Raw genomic sequence first — 15,062 nt, 5'->3', positions numbered from 1 at the left:
ACTCTGCCACTTATTACATTTCCTTCCAGTATCCCAGAGGCTAAAATGGCACTTTTTTCCTCCCCTTGCTCCTCTTCTTTTAAATATAATTTGCAGAGTTCCATGATAACTGCTCTTCAGCACAACCCACAGCAACGTGAGAACGGCAATGATACAATCTGCATCACTGGTGACTAACAATAACTCTGCAATAGGAGGAATGGTATAAATCTGATGCTCCCTTGCTTCTTGTGGGAATGGCACACTCTAACTACTCATGGGAGAATGGAGTTGATAGAAAGGACAAATGGGTTCACCTCAAAGAGGTCAAACTGCAAAAGGCAGAACTGGGCCACTCATCTGGACAAGCTGAGGGATATTGGTGCTTCAAACAGTTTTTAAAAGTTACTCTGTGGGAATCAGGAAAAGTATTAAAGTATTGATAGCCCTAGAGGGTTTTATGGTGTTGATCCTCCTTGCAGATTCTCTGACGGCTCACATGGGCTCAGTGGCAAGACAAGGTTTTTCCACACTCACGGCTTCCATTGGGTCTCATACCTGTGTGGATTCTCTCATGTCTAGAAAGGTGAAAGCTGTGAAGGAAGCTTTTACCACACTCATGGCATTTATAGGGCCTGTCTCCTGTGTGGATTCTGAAATGGCGAAGAAGGGGCAAGCTGTGATTGAAGGTTTTCCCACACTCATGGCATACATAAGGCCTCTCCACTGTGTGGATTCTCCGATGCCCAGTAAGGTGTGAGCTCTGAGTGAAGCTTTTCCTACACTCCCTGCATTCATAGGGCGTCTCCCCGTGTGGATTCTCTGATGAACAGAAAGGTGTGAGCTGCTAGAGAAGCGTTTTCCACAGTCACAGCATGTATTTTTCGTCTTTCCCACGAGGATTTTCTGCTGTGTTGTGGTTTCCTTGACGCTCTTCTGAGATCCCCGACAGAAAATAAATTTACCCATTTTCTCTCCTGGCTGCTTTCCCTGCTCTCTTTCTGGTGTGTGCTGAGTCTTGCATGATTTTCTCTGCTCATGACTCTTCGACACATTTCTTTTTTATCTTTGCGATAATTCTCTGTGTTTATCCACTTGCTCGACATTTTCCTGCTGATAATTCTGCTCCTTTTTCTCACCTACCATTGCATCATCTGCTGTGATAGAGACAGAAACCTCAAACAGGGATGGAAAGGGGAACACCAAACCAATACAAGTGTTTGAGAGAGGTCAAATAAAAACAAGAATTCCAAAATCTTCCCCTAAATAGGAGAGAGGAGGGGATCAATTTGGCCTTCACATCCCATCCAAATTCACAGGGGAAAGGAAGGAAGCCATGGCCTGGTGTCTGCTAGGATCTACTGGAACCCATGAGCTATATTTACCCTGAGGATGCGACCCTTGCTAGGGACAAATAATGAACAGAGAGACCTCCCCAAGGGCTTGGTTGGGCATACCAGATATTTATTTCAGTCACTTACAAATTTTGAGATGGTTTAATGTTTCCTGACCTGTGCAGGGAGCTCTCAGGATCCATCTATCCTCTGAACCATGGAGGTCTGTGACCCATGGCTCTTCTCCTTGTTCCAGATGGGAGATTATATGACGTTTGGAAACTGGAAACCCTGCTCAGATGAAAGAAAACAAAAGAGTTCCGTTGATTTCATATGACTGTGTCATAAAAACACTCTATTAATTGAACTTCAGTGCTTAGTGTGACCCAGTGTGCCTGGGGCAGTCCTCACTGAAAAGGCCAAGACCAGGGCAGGCTGAAAAAGGGACAGCAGATGCTCCCAAAACTGGTGGTTAACATGGAAGTTAAACTCACCGACCAGTCACCAACTGTGCTTCTGATCCCCCACACTGGTTATCAAGAAACTGAAAAAAGAAATCACACGCCCCCTTTATTGCATTCTAGTTCTCTGACTCCCAATCAGCACCTAGGTCCAGGACAGTGAAAGGTTATTTAAAAACTCTGCTCACATAAACAGTGTTCCTCTGACCCCAGGGTCAGCCACATTACCAGGTCAGTATGGGTTTGGATCTTACCCAAAATACTATGATGCCACCCAATCCTTAGCACCTAAATTAAAGGTTTATAAGCAAGAAAGCATCTCAACGAAAGGTTTATTATAAAAGAAAGAAAGAAAGAAAGAAAGAAAGAAAGAAAGAAAGAAAGAAAGAAAGAAAGAAAGAAAGAAAGAAAGAAAGAAAGAAAGAAAGAAAGAAAGAAAGAAAGTTGTTAAATGGAAAAGCAATCAGATATATATATATTTCTGAATGTATCTGGTTCTTAGCAATATTGGTGAGTTTCTGGCTTGAAAGGATCCCTGGTACACATCCACATTATTCAGTCCTTTGTTCAAGCCTTCGGTTTGTAGACAAGTTGCTCCAAAGGTAGGAATGGGGATTGAAGACAAAATGGAGATGATGCAGCTGCCCTTTATATTCCTTTTGCCAAGTGGCTTCTACTTCCTGTGTCCCAAACACAAGCTTCATAGCACATGGTATGGAAAAGCCTTGGAGGTCTCAGTACCCAGGCATACCCCTGCATGTCTTGCTGACTCAATAGGTGTATCCCCTTAATCCTTTCAGTGGGTTTATTGTATGGCTGATGACTCTGGATGGGCCATCGAACAGGCTGGGCAGCGCTGATGCCAATATGTCTGGCAGTGTCATTCAGAAACACTACACAAATCTGGAATACAGATATACCCTACATATCTGTAACTCACAATACAAAGATAGAAACAAGATTATCATACTTGGAACATCATAACATGTTTCATTGACACCTTACATGGCATATCTAGCACGATTTATTGCAATTTCATCATATTGTTATTTATAATAAAATAATAATAGTAATATAAGGTGTCTCTCAATTCCATACAGCGTCACTTAATAAACTGGTCAATTCCCAGGACCGGTTCCCTGTGTGTTTGAAGATGCCGAACACCTTGCTTGTGAGGGATTAAAATACCCACATATATGTTGGGAACACACAGACAGACCATGTGCAAGTCTGTACCCCTATGTTCACTCTTGTACAAAATTATCATCAATTTTGTTCATAGTATGTCTCAGGGCCGAATCCCCAATCTGTCACTCTGAGTGCAGAAAGCGGGGGCCTACCAGGATTCTAAAGATGAATTTGTCCCACTCTAGGCTTGTATTAAAGCCCCAAAGTCACAGCTTTTCTCTGACCTTGGCTTGGTAAATGTTGCTACCACCCAAATGCAGAAAACCCCAAACCCTTGGAGCCAGGAAGAAGCATTTGAGAATTCTTCCCTCTGGGGCACCCTCAAGCCCTTTCCCCTCCCTTAGACTCATAGACTCATAGACTCTAGGACTGGAAGGGACCTCGAGAGGTCATCGAGTCCAGTCCCCTGCCCTCAAGGCAGGACCAAATACTGTCTAGACCATCCCTGATAGACATTTATCTAACCTACTCTTAAATATCTCCAGCGATGGAGATTCCACAACTTCCCTAGGCAATCTATTCCAGTGTCCAACTACCCTGACAGTTAGGAATTTTTTCCTAATGTCCAACCTAAATCTCCCTTGCTGCAGTTTAAGCCCATTGCTTCTTGTTCTATCATTGGAGGCTAAGGTGAACAAGTTTTCTCCCTCCTCCTGATGACACCCTTTTAGATACCTGAAAACTGCTATCATGTCCCCTCTCAGTCTTCTCTTTTCCAAACTAAACAAACCCAATTCCTTCAGCCTTCCTTCATAGGTCATGTTCTCAAGACCTTTAATCATTCTCGTTGCTCTTCTCTGGACCCTCTCCAATTTCTCCACATCCTTCTTGAAATGCGGTGCCCAGAACTGGACACAATACTCCAGTTGAGGCCTAACCAGCGCAGAGTAAAGCGGAAGAATGACTTCTCGTGTCTTGTTTACAACACACCTGTTAATGCATCCCAGAATCATGTTTGCTTTTTTTGCAACAGTATCACACTGTTGACTCATATTAAGTTTGTGGTCCACTATGACCCCTAGATCTCTTTCTGCCATACTCCTTCCTAGACAGTCTCTTCCCATTCTGTACGTGTGAAACTGATTGTTCCTTCCTAAGTGGAGCACTTTGCATTTATCTTTATTGAACTTCATCCTGTTTACCTCAGACCATTTCTCCAATTTGTCCAGATCATTTTGAATTTTGACCCTGTCCTCCAGAGCAGTTGCAATCCCTCCCAGTTTGGTATCATCCACAAATTTAATAAGCGTACTTTCTATGCCAACATCTAAATCGTTGATGAAGATATTGAACAGAACCGGTCCCAAAACAGACCCCTGCGGAACCCCACTTGTTATACCTTTCCAGCAGGATTGGGAGCCATTAACAACTACTCTCTGAGTACGGTTATCCAGCCAGTTATGCACCCACCTTATAGTAGCCCCATCTAAATTGTACTTTCCTAGCTTATCTATAAGAATATCATGTGAAACTGTATCAAATGCCTTACTAAAGTCTAGGTATATCACATCCACCGCTTCTCCCTTATCCACAAGGCTCGTTATCCTATCAAAGAACGCTATCAGATTAGTTTGACACGATTTGTTCTTTACAAATCCATGCTGGCTATTCCCTATCACCTTACCACCTTCCTAAGTGTTTGCAGATGATTTCTTTGATTACCTGCTCCATTATCTTCCCTGGCACAGAAGTTAAACTAACTGGTCTGTAGTTTCCTGGGTTGTTTTTATTTCCCTTTTTATAGATGGGCACTATATTTGCCCCCTTCCAGTCTTCTGGAATCTCCCCCGTCTCCCATGATTTCCCAAAGATAATAGCTAGAGGCTCAGATACCTCTTCCATTAACTCCTTGAGTATTCTAGGATGCATTTCATCAGGCCCTGGTGACTTGCAGGCATCTAACTTTTCTAAGTGATTTTTACTTGCTCTTTCCTTATTTTCTCTTCTAAACCTACCCTCTTCCCGTAAGCATTCACTATACTAGACATTCCTTCAGACTTCTCAGTGAAGACCGAAACAAAGAAGTCATTAAGCATCTCTGCCATTTCCAAGTCTCCCGTTACTGTTACCCCCTCCTCATTGAGCAGTGGGCCTACCCTGTCCTTAGTCTTCCTCTTGCGTCTAATGTATTGATAAAAAGTCTTCTTGTTTCCCTTTATTCCCATAGGGAATATTGTTTCCCTTGTTTCCCTTTATTCCTTCCGGGAAAGAGCTGAGAAAGAAAACAAAGGAAATTAGCTGTGGCTACCAGATAATCAAATCACATGCACAAACCTCTTCGGACACCAAAAATCCAATCCTGTTCTTAAAAGAGGTAAATTTTATTAAAATTGAAAAGGAACACAATACATCTGGAACGTAGGCTTTTGCTAGATCTTAAAAGAAAATTTTTGTAAGCATCCAAAATAGCTTTCTTCAGGGTTCAGCTTAAAGCTTACAAGCAAACAAAAGCATCTGGGATAGCACAGAGGAGATCCGAAAGCCAAAATAAAAAATAAATCTGATTGTGTCTGTCTAAACATTCCCTAGCCAAATCATTTCTTCTAGGTATGGAAGGTGAATTTTCATACCTGCTTCAAGCCTTACACAGCATTGCTACTCCGCGTCGTCTTCTCCAGAGAACAACAGACAAAGGGAAAGATACTTTCCCATTTAACAAAGTTGTAGCCTTTCCATTGGCTCTTTTGGTCAGGTGCCCAATACTTATTTTTTTTTAAACCCTGTTGGCTTGTTAACCCTTTAGAGGTAAAGCAAGCAGAGAACTCGCACCAACAGGGATTTTACAGCAAACTGGCTGGCTGGGTGTTTATAAAAGGGAGATCCCGTCCCTCCCCTTCATTTATCACTGTGAAGTATCATTTGAAAAGACATAATCTACTGAATAGCCTCCTGTTAAACTGTGTAGCAACATTGTATGTAAAGTTATGACATTTTACGGTATGAAATTACTGAAAAAGTTGCAACCCTAACCCTAAGTTCCTCAGAGACAGCATGGCAAACAGCTGGTCAAATAGCCATTCTCCACCAGGGAGAAGGTGTGAAGAAGACATTTACATTTCATCACAGGGGTCGCTTCAAGCTCGTATCTATGACAGCCTGTCACCATGAATCAGCTGAGAACTGAAGTGGTTTCTAGTACAAAGGACTGAATTATAAAAAGAGGTGAGGAAAATGCATGAGACACTCTCTCTCTCCCCTTTCCCTCTGCTCATGACAACTCCTGAAGAACTGAATGTGGGCGGCAGGGGCAGGTTACGGGGGAGTCCTGGCTGAAAGGAAAACCAGCCTCTCTCAGCAGATGGTGAGAGAAACATTTGTTTTAAACCCGTTTTAGCTTGCTAAGTTAAACATTAGTTTGTGTTTTATCTTGCATTTCTTTTGTAAACAATTCTGACTTTTATTCCTCATTACTTGTAGCCACTTAAAATCTTTTTTTTCAGTAGTTAATAATTTTGTTTCCTTTTTTTTCTAATCAGTGTGTTTGGATTAAAGTGTGTTGGAAACTCCATTTGGAATAACGAGGCTGGCGCACGTCATTTTCCACTGATGAAACAACAGATTTCATATGAGCTCCCATTGTTCAGGAGCACGCTGGACAGGGCAAGATGCACATTTCTGGGGGAAGTCTGGGAGCAGAGAATTTTCTGGAGTTCTCCTGTGACGTACTGTAATTTGTGAGTCACTGACTAGCAGCACTCAAAACTGTCTAGCTGGGAGTGAGTTACATGCTGGAGACTGTGTGTGAACTGCCCAGGAGTGGCTGCTCTCACAGTAGAGCAGTGGAAAAGTCATGCCAGCTTGGAGAACTGAGGGGACACAGCTGTTCAACAGTCTAGATTGTACTGTGCTTAATGTCACAGACACTCAATTTCAAAGTGTCTCCTACAACCCAGAGAAAGTAAATCCATGTCCCAGAAACTGAAGTCTCCAGAGAAAGGGTAAGTCTCCCTGGCACTGCTTCTTGCTGACAGATGGGTCCAGAGAAAAAGACAGAGTCCCGGGGAAGCTGGAAACATAAGCGTGGGGTTCAGTGGAGAAAGGGAATAGGAAGGGCAGGGATATTACTGAATGCAGGATCTGAGCAGTACTAGATATCAGGGTAGCACATAGTGCAGCCCATTGGCAAACAGAATCCCAAATAAACACATAAAATGATGGGGTCTAAATTAGTTATTTCCATTGATTTATATAAGGGCAATAAGATATTCTCTGTATTACCGTCTCTCTCTTTTTAAATAATGCCTAACATCCTGTTTGCTTTTTTGACTTCCTCTGCACACTGCTGGATGTCTTCAGACAACTATCCACAATGACAAAAAGATCTTTTTCCTGATTAGCCTAATTTTGCCCCCATCATATTGTATGTATAGCTGGGGTTTTTTTTTGCAATGTGCATTACTTTACCTTTATACACATTTGCCATTTTGTTGCCCAGTCACTTAGTTTTGTCAGCTCTTTTTGAAGTTCTTCACAGTTTGCTTTGGTCTTAACTATCTTGACCAGTTTAGTATTGTGAAGTTATTGATATAATCTGGGACCATATAGAACATGGTTGCAACCAAGGTCCTGTAGTGGCACCAAATCTTATGTAAAGGGGGTCATGTAAGGTGTCCAAGACCAGGTTATTGGTTCTTGGTTATAATTATGGTGTCTATATGTATGTAAAATTTTGTAGTTGAAGTTATGAGTATTGGCTCTATATTGTCTGTATTTCGAACTTATGCTGTGCTTCTGGGAGACATCCCAGACAAGTTGGTGTTAGCTCTGCCTAGCATGCTTGATGGCCCATTAAGGGCCATCAGCTATTGAAATGACCTACTGACACAAGACAGATACACCTTGTAACTCAGCAAAGTATGCAGGGACTTGCCCATGTGACCCCAGACTAAATTTTGCTGTAATTTTCCACAGTAAGAACAAAAGTGTTCTTACATCTGGAAAAGCCTATAAAAGACTGATGCCTCATCTCCATCTTGTTTTCAGTCCTGCTTCTTATCTCTGGAGGAACTTTGCTACAAACTGAAGCTCTGAACAAAGGACTGACTGACGCATCCCAGAGGGAGATGTACTCTAGAGACTTGATTTGAACCTGCAGTTTACTCCATCACTGCTACAAGCCTGAATTAAGAACTTTGCCATTACTGCATGTAATTGATTCCATTTAACCAATTCTAGCTCTCAGCTCTATCTTTTTCCTTTTATGATTTTAGATTCTAAAGGATTGGCAACAGCGTGATTTGTGGATAAGATCTGATGTGTATATTGACCTGGGTCTGGGGCTTGATTCTTTGGGATCGAGAGAACCTTTTTCTTTTATTGGAGTGTTGATTTTCATAACCATTCATCCCCAGGACGAGTGCACTGGTGGTGATACTGGAAGACTGGAGTGCCTAAGGGAATTGCTTGTGTGACTTGTGGTTAATCAGTGGGGTGAAACCAAAGTCCTCTTTGTCTGGCTGGTTTGGTTTGCCTTACAGGTGGAAAAACCCCAGCCTTGGGCTGTAACTGCCCTGTTTTAAGCGATTTGTCACTCTCAGTTGGGTCCCACCAGAACCGAATTGTCACAAGTATCATCTGCAAACTTTGCCACTTCACTGTTTACCTCTTTCTCCAGATCATTTATGAATAAGTTGAACAGGACTGGTCCTAGGACTGACCCTTGGGGAACACCACTAGTTACTCCTCTCCATTCTGAAAATTTACCATTTATTCCTACCCTTTATTCCCTGCCTTTTAAACAGTTCTCAGTCCATGAAAAGATCCTCCCTCTTATCCAATGATAACATAATTTATGTAAGAGCCTTTGGTGAGGGACCTTGTCAAAGGCTTTCTGGAAATCTAAGTACACTATGTCCACATGCTTGTTGACACCTTCAAAGAACTCTAATAGATTAGTAAGACATGATTTCCCTTTACAGAAACCATGTTGACTTTTGCTCAACAATTTTTGTTCTTCTATGTGCCTGACAATTTTATTCTTTACTATTGTTTCAACTAATTTGCCTGATACAGACATTAGACTTACCAGTCTGTAACTGCCAGGATAGCCTCTAGAGCCCTTTTTAAATATTGGCGTTACATTGGCAATCTTCCAGTCACTGGGTACAGAAGCCAATTTAAAGGACAGGTTACAAACCATAGCTAATAGTTCCCCAATTTCACATTTGAGTTCCTTCAGAACTCTTGGGTAAATAACATCTGGTTCCAGTGACTTGTTACCGTTAAGTTTATCAATTAGTTCCAAAACCTCCTCTAGTAACACTTCAATCTGTGGAAATTCCTCAGATTTGTCACCCACAAAAGGTTTGGGAATCTCACCAACATCCTCAGCAACGAAGACTGAAGCAAAGAATGCATTTAGTTTCTCCGCAATGACTTTATAGTCTTTAAGGGCTCCTTTTGCATCTCGATCATCCAAGGGCCCCACTGGTTGTTTAGCAGGCTTCCTGCTTTTGATGTATTTAAAAAACATTCTGTTATTACCGTTTGAGTTTTTGGCTAGCCCCTTCTTCAAACTCCTCTTTGGCTTTTCTTATTACATTTTTACACTTAATTTGGCAGTGCTTATGCTCCCTTCTATTTACCTCACTAGGATTTCACTTCCACTTTTTAAACGATGCCTTTTTATCTCTCACTGCTTCTCTTACATGGTTGTTAAGCCACAGTGACTCTTTTTTAGTTCTTTTGCTGTGTTTTTCAATTTGGGGGGATACATTTAAGTTGGGCCTCTAATATTGTGTCTTTGAAAAGTGTCCTTGTAACTTGCAGGGATTTCACTCTAGTCATTGTACCTTTTAATTTCTGTTTAACTAACTCCCTTTAGTTCCCCTTCCTGAAATTAAATGCCAGTGTTGAGCTGTTCTTCTCACCACAGGAATGTTAAATGTTGTTATATTATGGTCACTATTTCCAAGTGCTCCTGTTATAGTTACCTCGTGGACTAGATCCTGTGCTCCAGTCAGGACTAAATCGAGAGTTGCTTCTCCCATTGCAGGTTCTTGTACCAGCTGCTCCAAGAAACAGTCATTTAAAGTATCGAGAAATTTTGTCTCTGCATTTTGTCCTGAGGTGACATGTACCCAGTCAATATGGGGATAATTGAAATCCACCATTATTATGGAGTTCTTTATTTTGATAGCCTCTCTAATCTGCCTTCGCATTTCATCCTCACTATCATTGTCTTTGACAGGTGGTCGATAAGAGATCCCTATTATTATATTCTTATTAGAGCATGGAATTACTATCCATAGAGATTCTATGGAACATGTGGTTTCATTTAAGATTTTTACTTCATTTGAGTGTACATTTTCTTTAACATACAGTGCCACTCCCCTCCCCACCCCCCGACTATGACCTGCTCTGTCCTTCCAATATATTTTGTACCCTGGAACGATTGCGTTCCATTGATTGTCCTCAGTCCACCAGGTTTCTGTGATGCCTATTATGTCAATATCCTCTTTTAACACGAGGCTCTCTAATTTACCCATCTTATTATTTAGACTTCTAGCATTTGTGTACAAGCACTTTAAAAACTTGTCACTGTTTATTTGTCTGCCCTTTTCTGATGTGTCAGAGTCTTTTGTGTGTGAATGCATCTCGTCTGATCTGGCCCCTACTTTATCCTCTTCCAGCCTCTCTTCCTGACTAAAACTAGAAAATCTCTATCACTAGATTCTTCTCTAAAACAAGTTTCTGTCCGATCCACAAGCTCCTCTGCAGTCATTGGCTTTCCCCCATCTCTTAGTATAAAAACTACTCTGCAACCTTTTTAATGTTAAGTGCCAGCAGTGCGGTTCCAGTTTGGTTTAGGTGGAGCCCATCCTTCCTGTATAGGCTCCCCCATCCCCAAAGTTTCCCCACTTCCTAATAAATCTAAACGCCTCCTCTCTACACCATCATCTCATCCACGCATTGAGACTCTGAAGCTCTGCCTGCATACCTGACCCTGTGCGTGGAACTGGAAGCATTTCTGAGAATGCCACCATAGAGGTCCCGGATTTCAGTCTCTTTCCTAGCAGACTAAATTTGGCCTCCAGGACGTCTCACCTACCGTTCCTTATGTCATTGATATCTACATGTACCATGACCACTGGCTCCTCCCCAGCACTACACACAAACCTATCTAGATGCCTCGAGAAATCAGCAACCTTTGGACCAAGCAGGCAAGTCACCATAAGGTTCTCCCGGTCATCACAAATCCAGCTATCCTTGTTTCTAATGATCAAATCTCCCATTACTAACAGCTGCCTTTGCTTAATGTCTGGGGTTCCCTCACCGGAGAGGTAACCTCAGTGCAAGAGGTGACCCCAACACCATCTGGAAGGAGGGTCCCAACTATGGGAAGCTTTCCCTCTGCTCCCACAGACAGCTCTACTGCCCTGGGCCTTTCATCCTCCTCAACAGCGCAGTGGCTGTCTGACCGGAGGTGGGAGAAAGCTACAGTGTCCTGGAAAGCCTCATCAACATACTTCTCTGCCTCCCTTAGCATCTCCAGTTCCACCACCCTGGCCTCCAAAGCCTCCATGTGGTGTCTGAGAGCCAGGAGCTCCTTGCACCGAATGTACACATACGCCACCCTCCCACAGGGCAGGTAATCATACATGCTACATTGAGTGCAATAAACAGGATAGCCCCCACTCTGCTGCTAGGTTTCTGCCTGCATTCTCTCTTACAGCTACCTAGGTTAACAACAGGGTTTTTGTTTCAACCAAGAAGTCTGTATTACAGCTTAAATGTTTTTTAAAGAGTGGCAAGAGTATCTCGCCCCCTTCCCACTCCCCTTCCAAACTCCGTCACGAAACTCCCCATTAGCAGCCCTAGTCGCAAAGCTCCCTGGTTGCTTGCTCACTGCTTTACAAAGCACTCCCCTATCACATACCTCCCCACCCCCAGCCCCTGCTGAAAGCCACCCAGGGTAGGGGGCTGAGAGCACCCCCAGGACCCAAGCCCACACCCCCAGCCCTGACTCCTGCACCCCCACACACATACCCAGCCCTCACACCCCATGCTCTGACTCCTGCACCCGCCCACATCCTCACCCCCACCTTGAGCACCAAATATGGGAGCTCCTGCACACACACCCCCACATTGCCATCTGCATCCCTCACACCAAAGGGAGCTGCCCCAGGTAAGCACTCCACACCCAAATGTCTTGCCCCAACCCTGAACACTCTCCTGCATTCTAAAACCTGGTCAGACCCTGCACCCCAATCTCCAGCCTGCTCCTGCACCCTAACTCCCTACCAGACCCTGCACCCCCAGTCCTGACTCCTCACCCTGAACACCCTGCCTTCACTGACTCCTGCACCCCCTCTCACACACCCAGCCCTTACTCCTTCACCCTTCACAAACACACCCCAGTTCCCTACACTCCGATTCCTGCAACCACCCATACACCCTTCCTTCCCCCACACCAGCCCCCTGCCTCTCACGCACCCCTAGCCCTGACTCCTGCCCCCTCCATTCCCACCTGCATTGCTCGCATGAAACAGGAGCGGCTCCAGGTAAGAGCTTCACACCCCAACCCCCTGCCCCAGCCCTGAGCCCCCTCCCACACCTTAACTCCTGGCCAGACCCTGCACTCTAACGTTTTTAATTGTTTTTTAATAATAAATTAAAAAGCACTTTACAAAAGTTAGCTAACAGTACAAACAATATTTGGAAAGATCATTAAGTGGTGCACCCAGAGTCTCAGCAATTTTCAAGTGGCCTGTGGAAAAATCAGTTAGACTACAAAAACAATCAAGGTACCTCATTTTATTTTCATTTACTTACTATTACTCATAGGAGGAGGATGAAAAAAAATGAATAAAAAATGGGGGTTGGGGAAGATAAGAGAATGTTCTTTTTCTTGCCTGGGTCCCAAGGAGGGACCCCAAAAGTGGAGCTGAGTACAGGGCCCCACTAACACTAAATCCGCCACTGAGCTTCCTTCTCTGGATACTCCCAGCCAGCATTCAAGGACACATGGACTGTCTGTGTGATAGGTAACTCTGGACCAGCAGCTCTGACTCCAGCAGCCTGCTTGTTACACCCCAAGCACATTCAGGTCTGGGTGGAGAAGGCTCAGGGTTTGAGAGGTCAGGGGTAAGAAGCTTCTGTTGATTATGCCACACCTAACCCTCAGTTTTACTTGAGCAAACAGGAGATATTTGACGCTGTGCGATACGGCTCCTGTGCTCTGTTCCCAAAGTGTTCTGCAGCAGGGGAGGGTCTCTGACAGTGTGTGTCACTGGTATATTGGCGTGATGCTGAAACAGGGCAGAGTAGAGGTGGCATTGTGGGGCTGGCGTGAACCATCTCTCTTCATTTCCTCTTCCAAGAAACGAGGGGAGAGTAACCCTTACCTAGCGAGGTCAAATTCTCATAGTTCTCCTGCATGACATCCCTGTAGAGGGCTCTCTGAGTAGGGTCCAGCAGAATCCCCTCTTCCCTGGAGAAATACACAGCCACCTCCTCGAAGGTCATCGGCCTCTGAAAGAGCGAGAGTCCAACACTCAGTACCTGCTGCCCCACTCACAGCTCCCCTGTACATGGGGGACAGGAGCCAAATAGAAACTCTGGGTGGATTGCAGTCAGAGTCCCACCCCCACCCTGCTCAGAGCATCCAGGAAACACCAGGGGGAGGGAACAAAGAGAGAGCCCCTCCTCTCTCTCAGCAGAGCCATCACACACCTACTAGCCACAGACTGATTCAGGAAATGGAGCCCTTAGCAGGGTCCAGGGACAGCTCCCTGGTCAGAAGCCCAACACTCTTCCCATTCTGAAGAGCTGGATGTGAACGGAGGGGAATCTCCCCTAAGCCTCACTGAGTGGGTGCCCCCTTCATATCTCACAGCAGCCGCTGGTTAGGCAGGTCGGGCTCCAGAACCACGAGTCTGGTCAGTTTTCCCAGCTCCATGGAGCTAGGTTGTTTTCTGCCCCACAAACTAAAGCATTTCCACCCTCGAACCTCCTGGGTCTGTTCCTAGAATCTAGGCCACTTATTAACTAACTCCCAGCAGGTTTAGCACACCCCTGTCCTGCTCCCTTTCTCCACCCTGTGCATTTTCTGCAAACCAGACTGTGCAAACCTTCCCATCTCTGGGGTATTTGCTGTCCCACTCCCTCCTGGAGGAGCTTACCAGCAACCCCCTGATAATACCTACCTGAACTGGCTCCTCTGCAGCCATTTCTCTACCCTGTCCAACGAGAGGACGGGATGAACTGGAGCAAAACATGGACATTATTCCGCAGCCTGGCAGGGTGAGAAGGGCAGTTCTGAAGGTTTCAGAACAGGCTTTAATTCATTTCACAGCATGATTCCCCCAGGCCCTTTCCATGCAGACCGACGCCCTAGAGTCTGCCACGCTGAGAAAGACTTGGTATCTTTTTACAGTGTAGACCTGGCCTCTCCGGCCAGGCTAAGCCCACAGAGACATTTTAACCTTTCTCCCTCCCCCCGTCCCATAACAAAAACTCTGAACACGAGGCTAGAAAAAAGCAGAACCAAAGGAGTCACTGTGGAGGATTCCCTCAGACACTGACCCCACGGCAGCCACACCCCAACAGGGGGAATATGGAGTCAGGAACTGGATTCTTCTCTGTTTGATTCTCATCTTTTCTACAGGAAAGTGACTCTATCCAGGGTGCAGCAATACATCTTTCTGGGCAGATTAGAGATCTGGAAATCTCTCTCCAAACTATTCTCTCCCACGGCCCCTTTCAGTCTCTCTTTCTCCTTCGATCACATTTTCCTGTCCCCTCTCCCTGCTTGTCTGGTAGAAAAGTCCCATTCCTGGTAGTTTGCTCCCTCATTGCTGGATTTTATCCTGCAATTGCTAATGGGACGAGAAATGAGGGGTTCTGTTTGCGTGGAGTCATTTTAAGGCCAGACACCAGCATTTTCCCTTCGTTCCTTTCAGATACTTGGAATGTCTGGCTCAGAAATTAGTATTAACAGGGTCCAGGGCTGCCCTAGGGGGCTAGGACCAGCTGGAGAATGTCATCCCCTGGGTCAGGCAGAGAAGCAGCTTTAATTAAGGTCACTTTCCAGCACAGAACCCCGCTGGGGGAGCAGCAGCTGCCAAGCCTGGTCTCCCAGATCACAATGGAGGCTGCA

General features: G+C 44.7%; 1 long non-coding RNA gene across 2 annotated transcripts; it reads right to left on the bottom strand.

Annotated features, from left to right (window-relative positions):
- Positions 1 to 701: 701 nt before the first annotated feature.
- LOC115640147 lies at positions 702 to 14,290 on the bottom strand. 2 transcript variants are annotated; one of them, XR_003997818.1, is made up of 3 exons: positions 14,110 to 14,290; positions 1,491 to 1,604; positions 702 to 1,136 (listed from the first exon to the last, which is right to left on the bottom strand). It is a non-coding gene; the product is annotated as an uncharacterized LOC115640147 (long non-coding RNA). The 2 variants fall into 2 exon arrangements; XR_003997819.1 differs by having other exon boundaries at positions 702 to 1,133.
- Between the last annotated feature and the right edge of the window lie 772 nt (positions 14,291 to 15,062).

This window comes from Gopherus evgoodei, unplaced genomic scaffold, assembly GCF_007399415.2.
Source record: "Gopherus evgoodei ecotype Sinaloan lineage unplaced genomic scaffold, rGopEvg1_v1.p scaffold_214_arrow_ctg1, whole genome shotgun sequence".
In the NCBI taxonomy this organism is placed as follows: Eukaryota; Metazoa; Chordata; order Testudines; family Testudinidae; genus Gopherus; species Gopherus evgoodei.
The sequence above is the reverse complement of the archived record's forward strand: the minus strand, read 5'-3'. Positions and strand labels throughout refer to the sequence as shown.